This window comes from Chinchilla lanigera, unplaced genomic scaffold (assembly GCF_000276665.1).
Source record: "Chinchilla lanigera isolate Chin_1 unplaced genomic scaffold, ChiLan1.0 scaffold00016, whole genome shotgun sequence".
NCBI lineage: Eukaryota > Metazoa > Chordata > Mammalia > Rodentia > Chinchillidae > Chinchilla > Chinchilla lanigera.
Genome location: NW_004955417.1, coordinates 8,141,215 through 8,150,587, shown reverse-complemented (window position 1 = coordinate 8,150,587; position 9,373 = coordinate 8,141,215).

Here is a 9,373-nt window from a genome sequence, read left to right as displayed (position 1 = left end):
TAGGTTTCTCACTGCATATTAACTAATATATTAGATTTTGGGCTAATACATTTGCCTATGAGTTTGTCCTCTAAAGTCAAATTATATTCAACAATGACAAATGGAACTTCTAGGCTGATAAAGATCAGATAATAATTTTCCCATCACTTATTTCTCTGGGAGGGCTTCGTTTAGCTTCTTAAGAGTGTCTTTCCATCTTTTATGACTTTGTCACTGTGAGTCAATGTTTTCCAAACAAATAAATGAATGGTAATTCAAACTGTTCAAGTGATCATTCTACAAAAGGGGATTATATTAACAAAAGGGATTATATTTGAACATTTTTGAACTTCTTTGGGGGAAGAATCATTTAAAATCAAAGGAATGCAATGAAATTAGGTATAAATAATGTCAATCTCTCTGTTACTTTAGAAACATTTTTCTAATGTCTTGCTTACTTTGAGACAATTCTCACAATAATTCAGGATTTAACAATATCATTGCCTGTTATATTTTTCTCCTAAAGTGACACGAAAGCAGAAGATGATTTCAGGCCATGATGGTACCTTCTCCAAGGTCTGAGGACTCAGATTTCCTGTGAGTTTTTAGGGAGCATCACAAATTTGGGGTTTAGGCTTACCTAAGTTTAGAAATTTTACTAATCTTGGGTGTCTTTGGGGGTGATTTATAAACAACAAAAAATAGCCTACTTTTATAATTCTCATCCTATACAAGTAATTTTGGTTGTCAAATAATTTAAAATGTGCCTCCAAAATATATAACCTGAATGCTCAACACATTTTGGAGTAATATGGATTATATCTCTGAGTAGATAAAACAGTGATCCACCTAATAGGAAAGTTTCAGTATCACAGACAAAAAAATACATTTTTAAAATTTTAACCTTTAAAAGAAGCAAAAACCCCACAGTGGTTTCATTGTGATATAATCTATTTACTATCCTCTATCTTCAATACAAAGCCTGTATTAACTAGGATTATGCATGGACATTCCAACTCTTTAGAAAAAATTTAAGTGCACACATATTTTTTAAATCTTGGTCTGTTTGATTAAAGGAAATATACAGATCAGGCATTCTAAAGTTGTCGAGTTTAGTTAGTATATGCAAAGTAAGTTGGAGCAGCTGAATTAATCACAAGCTCATGCTAATTCTTTTTGCATCCTTATTAATCATGTTAGGGTCTCTGTTCTATTAATGTCAACAGAGAAAGGTCAACAATTTCACTAGGGGCATGTTCCAGGGCATGGGAATTAAGTGAAAAGTCATTCTTCATTCCCTTGCTGGACTAAAAACAGCCTCAATCCTCAGCTCTGAGTTTTAGATAATGCGCAATGTGCTGTATTCACAGAGCATATAGTTTCTGAGCAACAATGAAGGTCATTTATTACCGGATTGCCAGCCAAGTCTGCAATGATTCTTTGATTAGTGAAAAGTGGTTTTGCATGTTATGCCTTGGGATATTTCTTTCCTGTCTTTTTTTCCTCCAAGAGCATTTTGTGGATTATACTAATGCTCCACACGAGAATTTTTAGCCTGAGATTTGCTACATGATGTGCCAGAGGTGGTCGACAATAAAGCAGATAGTTTAAATTAATTTAGAAAGTTTATGTTTTGTTCTCTAAGGGAGAACATGTTGTATTCATTTAGAAGTCCCCTTAAACAACAGCACAGAAAGTTTCACAGAGCAAAACTCTTCTCCATTCTTAAAGTTTCAAAAATGTAATCGTTTGGAGAAATTTGCAAAATGGTCAGTGAGCTTATGTAATTTACACTCCAGCCACCGCACCTCACATGTGCTACAGATCTATTCTGCTGTCTTACACATATGCAAACACCAGTGACTGCTTCTTTATTGTGGAGAACACGGGTTTCATAGGATCACTTGAGAAGATTTCAAGTGAGTACACCCCTCACTTTCAAATCTCTGCAATAGATTTAGATGATGTTTTACTGGGTCAAATGCAGCTAAGAAATATTTTCTGCCTTGTGAATGAAGATATATTCAGGTCTAATCTCAAAAGTTGCTTTCATACACTTTTCTGATTTGGGAATATTTAACAGAATTCAGGGCAGGAAAACTGCATCTAATGTTCCTCAGGGCATTTGAATACAAGAGGACTCATTTGATCCCTAATTTATTTGTTCAATCATTGAATCAATGTTTATCACACACTTCTTCAAGCTAGTCACTGTGCTAAATACTTGACATAGGATTATGGATGCAGAAAATGAGCTAAGTAGGGTGTGTATCCTCTTGGAGTTTATGAACGTCAGGCTTCTACATAAACAAGTCCTTTCCCAAGGACTTTGGGTATGCTCTTCTCCAGGCAGTCTCAGCTCCCCTGACCCAAATGGTTTCCTCAGGTTTGCTAGAAGCATCATTCCCTGACATTCCCCAAACTAGTAAGCCCAATCCCATAAGGACAACTGCTATTCTCCAGCAGAAACAAGCTTTACTATCATTATTGATATATTACTTCTCCAGCTACCCCTTCAGGTCCCAAAATAGGTTCCACAATTGATCTAGTGAGAATTCTCTTTCTCTAAACAAATTTTAAGGAGTCCTGAGTATTTACTGTCCCAAATTATCCCATGAACCAAAGATGTGTCCAACTACATTTAGATACTACCCTTCCTCAGCTTCTAAAAGACACTGAAATTTCAGTTTATACCACTACCGGCAGCATCAAACAGCTAGATCCTACTTGCGACAGAACTGTCACTGTTGAGATACAAAGACAGAAATTCTAACTTGAGCTTATTGCTTAGCAATCACTGTCAAAGTACTGCTTTATGCCTTCTCATACTTAAGTCTAGAGTCCCTGGTGCTCTGCTTGCCATGCCCATGCAGGTCTTACAGTTCAACTGATCACTAGAAATTAAACATTTTAGTCAAGAGTTTGTTTGCAGGGCCATATCTGATCTCAGAAACTGGCATATGAGCACTAAAGAGTAGATGAACCCATGTGCAGCTGATCACCAGGCCTTTAGGCTTGGTATTAAGGCATCTGAGTAACTGGCTTACTTTTTAATGCTCCCTACCTTGGTAGGGAGGAGCACTGGGGAGCAATGTCCACTTACCTATTTTTTATTTACTTGCACTGCCAGTTTGTTTCTTTAGCAATGAGAAGGATGGAAAACAGCCTTCATCTGAGTTCACGTTGAGGCTCCTCAGTTTTTAAATCTAAACAATCCTTGCTGAAACTGACCCGGCTTATCTCCCTTAGCTTGTTTCTCTGTCCCAAACAAGGCAAGGATTTGAGAATCTGTTACCATGGAAACCATCCATTGCTTCTATGCTCACAGGCTCCTGGGGTAGCTCCCTGTTGGATATGTCACTGGGTGGGCAAGAGTCCCACTGACAGAAAGCTATCGAAGCTTAAGCTTCAAAGCCTCTCATCTGCCTGACTCCTTTAAAGTTTCTAAGAAAGATTTTAACAATTGTCCCTGTGATAGAACGTTTTTTGTAATATCTAAAAAGTATGATATTTTAACCTCAACTGATCTGGACTGGTATTTCTTCTTATGCTTGTTCTTCTTCTCTCATACTTCACTTTCAGGGGCGGGCTTTAGCCTGGCAAGTGGCTTTCTTTGGAATCTGGCTAAGAAGTTAAATTGAGACTAGGTTATAGTAAATAAAGGATAGAAAAATGTTCTGAGAGTTTCATAAAACAAATAGAATTTACAGATAACTGATCTGGCTTTATATTTTGTCTCTTAATATTTATACAGTAGGGCCGGGGATATAGCTCAGTGGCAGAGAACTTACCTGGCAAGTGCAAGGTAAGTTGCACTGGTACCAAAAATAAATAAATAAATAAAATTTATATAGTAAAAATTTTAAAACTCAGCAGTTAATAGGTAGTAAGCAGAATAAAAAATATAGGGTGAGAAATCAAGAAAAATCAGTCTAGGATGGAAAGTAAATTTTAGCACATGAGTACAAATCTCACATAATAACAAAAACATTCTTCATGTGAGGAGAGCATTTCCAAATAAATATAATAATATTCCCTTGATCTGCTCAAGAATCCAATTAATATAAAGGAGTTAGATACTATAGCGCATTGAAAAACAGAAATTTAAATTATCCGTTAATCTGACTTGGGTTTTTGGTTCTTTTGGGTTTTTGTTTCCAGTACCAGGAATTGAACTCATGACCTTGTGCTTGCCAGGCAGGCTTTATGCCGCTGAGCTAAATCCCCAGCCCCTCGCTAATCTGACTGATAGGAACAATGACAAAGGTAACACAATACTCAGACTACAATAAGGACATCAACAACAAATTGGTTAATGCCACTTATTAATTCAAAGATCTTTTAAGAATAGCCATTGCTAGGGGAACTTAAAATGCTCTAAAATTGCTTATCTAATGCATGAAAGAAATTCAGATAAAGGTTTTCCCAACTTTGACTAAATGTTCACATGAAACAGCTAATACCAAATAAGAACTTAAAAATGTCCAACATCACCAATACAAAAACACAGATTTCCTGCAAGCCTGCTGAAGAAAATAATGGAATTTTCTTTTTTCCTTTGAAAATTCTTGCAAAACTATTGTCATATGGAGAGGTGATCAAAGATTATACAGAGGAAAAGTGTTTCAAAGGAATATCTACAAATGATTCTAGTTGGTTTGAAGATTTTTCCTGATTTGGGGGTTGTTCATTGCATTTGTTGGCTTTTTAAAATATGATTTAATTAATTTTTTATTTATTCTAAATAAAAATTCATCTTCTTACCTAATTCGATATTCTTTTTCTGGACAAAGTTCCAGATTCTTCAGAGCCTAGCTGTACTTTTTCCTCATCCTTAACAACTGACACAGTTGACCCAGTCACCCGGGCTGGCCTACAATACCTCTATGCAGGGTCAGAATTTGTCTTGCATAACTAGAACTCCCACTTTCTGTGTTGAGTGCTAACTTTAGAATTGAAACTGCTTAAAACTGCAGTTTTTAGCACTGACATTAGAGATTCTCTGAGACCAACTGGGAAAGAATTTCACTATTTCCTAGGTGTCTATCACTGCTAATATTCCACAGTACACTTTAAAATCTGTTGTTGTTGCTTTTTATTTTGTTTTGTTTTTTTTCTCTCTTTTTGAGACTGGGCCTTGCTATGCAATTCAGGCTGGTCTTGAGCTCACTTTGTAGCTCAGGCTGGCCTCGAACTCACAATGACCTGAAGTCTATTTTTATTTTGTAATGTTTTAATCTGAATATTTAAGGCCTCAGTAAATGTTAGACCACGTATTAATTATTTTCATGCGTGTAGAAGCCTTGACTTAAAGTAAAGTCTTTTTTTTTAACTTAATCAAAACAACTTCATAGGATCAGCTGGTTTTACTTTACTTATTGTAATTATGTTATTGTAGTAGATCCAGTCAGTGGCATTAAACCAAAAGTCTCAAAACCTAAGCTATTGAATATGCTTAACAGACTCCTCTACCCCATCCACCTCAGGGCATCTGGTCCTTCATGCAGTCTAGAATCTACTCATTTATCTGCAGCGTCAAAGAGTCTGGCAATACTAGAGTCTATTGTACGAAACAGGGAAGCACATTAAGTATGTCATGATTCAGTCTATTTAAAATAATTACAACTTTGTCTGAGGCTATGTAGTTATCTACTGGTATGAACAATCAAGTGTATTTGAATTATCTTACTGTAGTTATTAGAAGCAGCCCGGGTCCCATGACACCAAAGCAAGGCTCAAGTTATGACTTAATATTTGGATTTTATTCTTAAAATTTTATTATATGACATAATTTCACAATAATGGAGTTGTAGAAGAGGAGCAGAAGACCCACACCTGAAGGTAGAAGACTGCACTTTCAAAAATAAATGTTTTAGCACGTAAAACTCACATCAGGAATAAAACCAATTATAAAATATTTAATGCAATACTCTGTCTTATATAAATCAGTTTAGACATTGGGAGTACTGGGTTTGGGAGAGATTTGGTCTCAAAAGTCATCTGATGTGGGCAAATAATAGAGCCAGTAAAACTAACCTTCCCCGTGCTGTAAAAACAGCATAATAAGGCAGACTTTTAAGGTGACTGAGAAATAAGCAACAAAAATGCACATAATGGGCACCAATAACTGGAAAATATTTTTTAATCTTTTCTAAGAAGAATTGGAAAATGATTTTCTAAAAATAAAGGAAAAGCCTATATCATTGGCATGTAAAATATCTTTTTAAAAAATTATTCTTTGTTTGCCAATATATAATTTTCAAAGAATTAGACTCAAAATAAATTTTGGGATGATCTTTCAAAATGTCAAGGGATAGCCCCAATCTCATTGAAGAAGGAAAGAAATGAACTGCAACCATTCCCTAGATGGTAGGCAGGACCCCATACCACTCACCACACCCTGCAGCAACTAGCAGGAACACCAGCAGAGTAGTGTTGGACCTCAGGTCCCAAGGCCCATAGGGGATATCATGGCTCAGGTAGATGCTACAGATACAAGGGACTATACTGCGGTGCAGAACCCAGGGACAAGGGACCAGTGCCTACTGGGCAAGTAGCAAACAAACTGCTTCTTCTAGGGAATGATCACTTGCATGGTGGTCACCTGAGGTCATGATGCCCATGTAGTAGTCCAGGTGATGACCTTGGAAGGCTGCTTACCATTAGGAGGATATGCCTCATAGGTTATACACATGGCAAGAATTTGCAGGGGGACTCAGGATGTGTCAAACTTCTTTTGAAATTGTTATTTTCAAGGAACAGAAATAGTTCTTTGAAGTTACAAATCAATTGTACTTGCTATTATTCACATGCTCATTCTGATTCTGACTCATGAATCTTAAGTACTATATATCCAAAATCTAGACCATACCATCTATTTAAAGTTTCTGAAATGAGGGGCTGGGGCTTTAGGTCAGTGGCACAGTGCCTGCCTGGAAAGCACAAGGTCAAGAGTTCGATTCCACGTACTGGAAAAAAACAACAAAAAAAAAAGTTTCTGAAGTGAAAACCTTTTCACTCCCTTTCTACCTATCCAGAAGTGTCTAGATATTTAGCCTTTAAATGTAGTGCAATATTTCAAACTGGAACAGAAGTACATACAATACATTTCCACTTGGCTATGTAACTCTTTAGCATTTATATAAACTTTTTCCAGGTCAGTTTATACTTCCAGCTTCTGCTCAGCTACAGGAGGACATGATAACAGATAAAACAAAAATCCAGTAACAATCTGAAAAGAATTATCAGTTCAAACCAGTGGTTAATTTTATGTTCTCTCATGACCCGATGACTTAGTAACTTGTTGACAGCCAGAAATACATTTTTTCTTGCAAAGTTCCTGTAAGACTCAGCACCATTTTTAAAATCTACAAAGCAAAAGATCAAAATATGCTATCACCATTTAACACTATAGATTTTCAAAAGACCAACCGCCTGATACAATGTTAAATATAGTTGAATGTGGTCCCACATCTCTGAGTCACTTTGCCAAGTTTCCGTTGGATGCGATGTGCAACAAGCAACATATTAAACCCCCATAAATAGTCATTATAATGTAAACACTGAACACCCCTTAATGTGGCAGTGAAAAGCAGCCTCTCCAAAACGTATAAAACAGAAAACAAAATCCTTGAATTTCATCTCAGGGCAGAAGGTGGATTTAAATTTGAAGCCATGCCAAATGGTAATTTGGGGCACAAATATTTCAGACAAAGCTGATCTATTATGAGTAATAGCAGCATATGTTAGTTTCTAAATCAGTATGCATATGTCACAGGAAGAACATACAATTAGTATGTGAGGGCATTTACACTTCAGCAAAGTTATTAACAGTAAATCATAACGAATTAGGTATGCTCAAATGATACATGTGATTGCAAATACACGTGAAAATCTGACACAAATGCATTAAAATAGACAAAATGGAACCTCAAACAAATTAAATCAGCAAATTAGCTTCTACTTTTTTCTTCCATATTATCATTACTGTTGTTACTATTACTGTTTTCTTTTCACATGGGCAGTTGCTATGATTTGTGACAGTTTCCTTTTAGCTAGCTAAGCCTAGAAGGATTAAAAAAGACATTTGGCCATTATGGTTTTCTGTGTCTGAACGTGTATATCCTGAGGAGAAAAAGAACTGTACAAGAAGCGATTAAGCACCAGTGAGCAAGCCAGAGTTGGAATATCTGAGTTATGTTCACCGAAACAGATGTTGTGTCCCAGAATTCCCTGAGCTGCCTCAGGCTCTTGCTGGTGTCAACCCAGTGGTAAATGGGTTTTCATAATGAATTTACTGCTAATTCCCACACACCCATGCACACACACACAAACCATTAGAATCACATTAAAGTGCTGACTAAATGCCACCAAGGCTCAGAGCATGACTATCTTTTGTTCATTAGGAAGAAACTGAAAAATCCCGAATTTTAAATCAATCCTTTTTACAGTTTGGAGAGTCAAAGGTCCCCCATTGGCTGGAGAGGGCTGAGACTTTCGGGGAGTTCCTGAGCCCCACACTTTAAGGCAGGACTCATGTTTTCCTTCAGATTTCACCATAAGGCCTATTGTTTTAATACCAAATGTGACACATTTTATTGAACTCTCTTTTGACGTTGTTTAACCACATCTCACAAAATGCTACAAACAAAAAACTTTCATTGGAATAAATGATGTAAATATATTCAATAAACAAATGTTCCCAAAAAGCCCTCAGCAGTGTGTGGAATATCTGGAGAATACCCCGCTGATTTCCAATGCTCTGGGAGTAAGAAGAAAAGCCAAAGGGCAGTTGTGAGGATGGTGACAGAAATCACAATGGAATACACTGTTATCAAAAGAAGATACTTGAGAGCCATCTGATTTCCAGAAAATACCAATGCTACTAGTACTGTTGAAATAACAAAAAATCGTATATGCTTTAGCTGTCACTTACTATTTTTCAAGCACCTTACTGTTTTTCTATATGTTACTTCTCTCTTCCTCATAAATACCTCCTCTGCTTCATTCCTAAGAATAGAAGCTGCCACCATTGGCAAATGCTTTTTCTGATACAAGCTATCTTCTCACCCCTGTGCCACTATCCCCAAGCTGTGGTCCTTCAGCATTTGAACACTTGAGTTGTATCAATCTGCATCTGGGATTTTGTGTGAGAAATTTCCTCCCCTGGAGTTTTCTGATGTCTTCTTCCTATCTTAACCTTACCTTTTTATTTGAGTGTCTTCTTTTTCTCTGGACTATTTCACATTAGAATTTACTCTACCCAGAGCAGGAACCCAACTGTCCAATGCAATCTCCACCTCTTCTTGGCTTTTAGTCTGTCATGATTGTGTTTATTTGTTCAGGGCACTTCTGTATTGGTATAGATTTGTCTGCTTATTCACCATATTTCTCT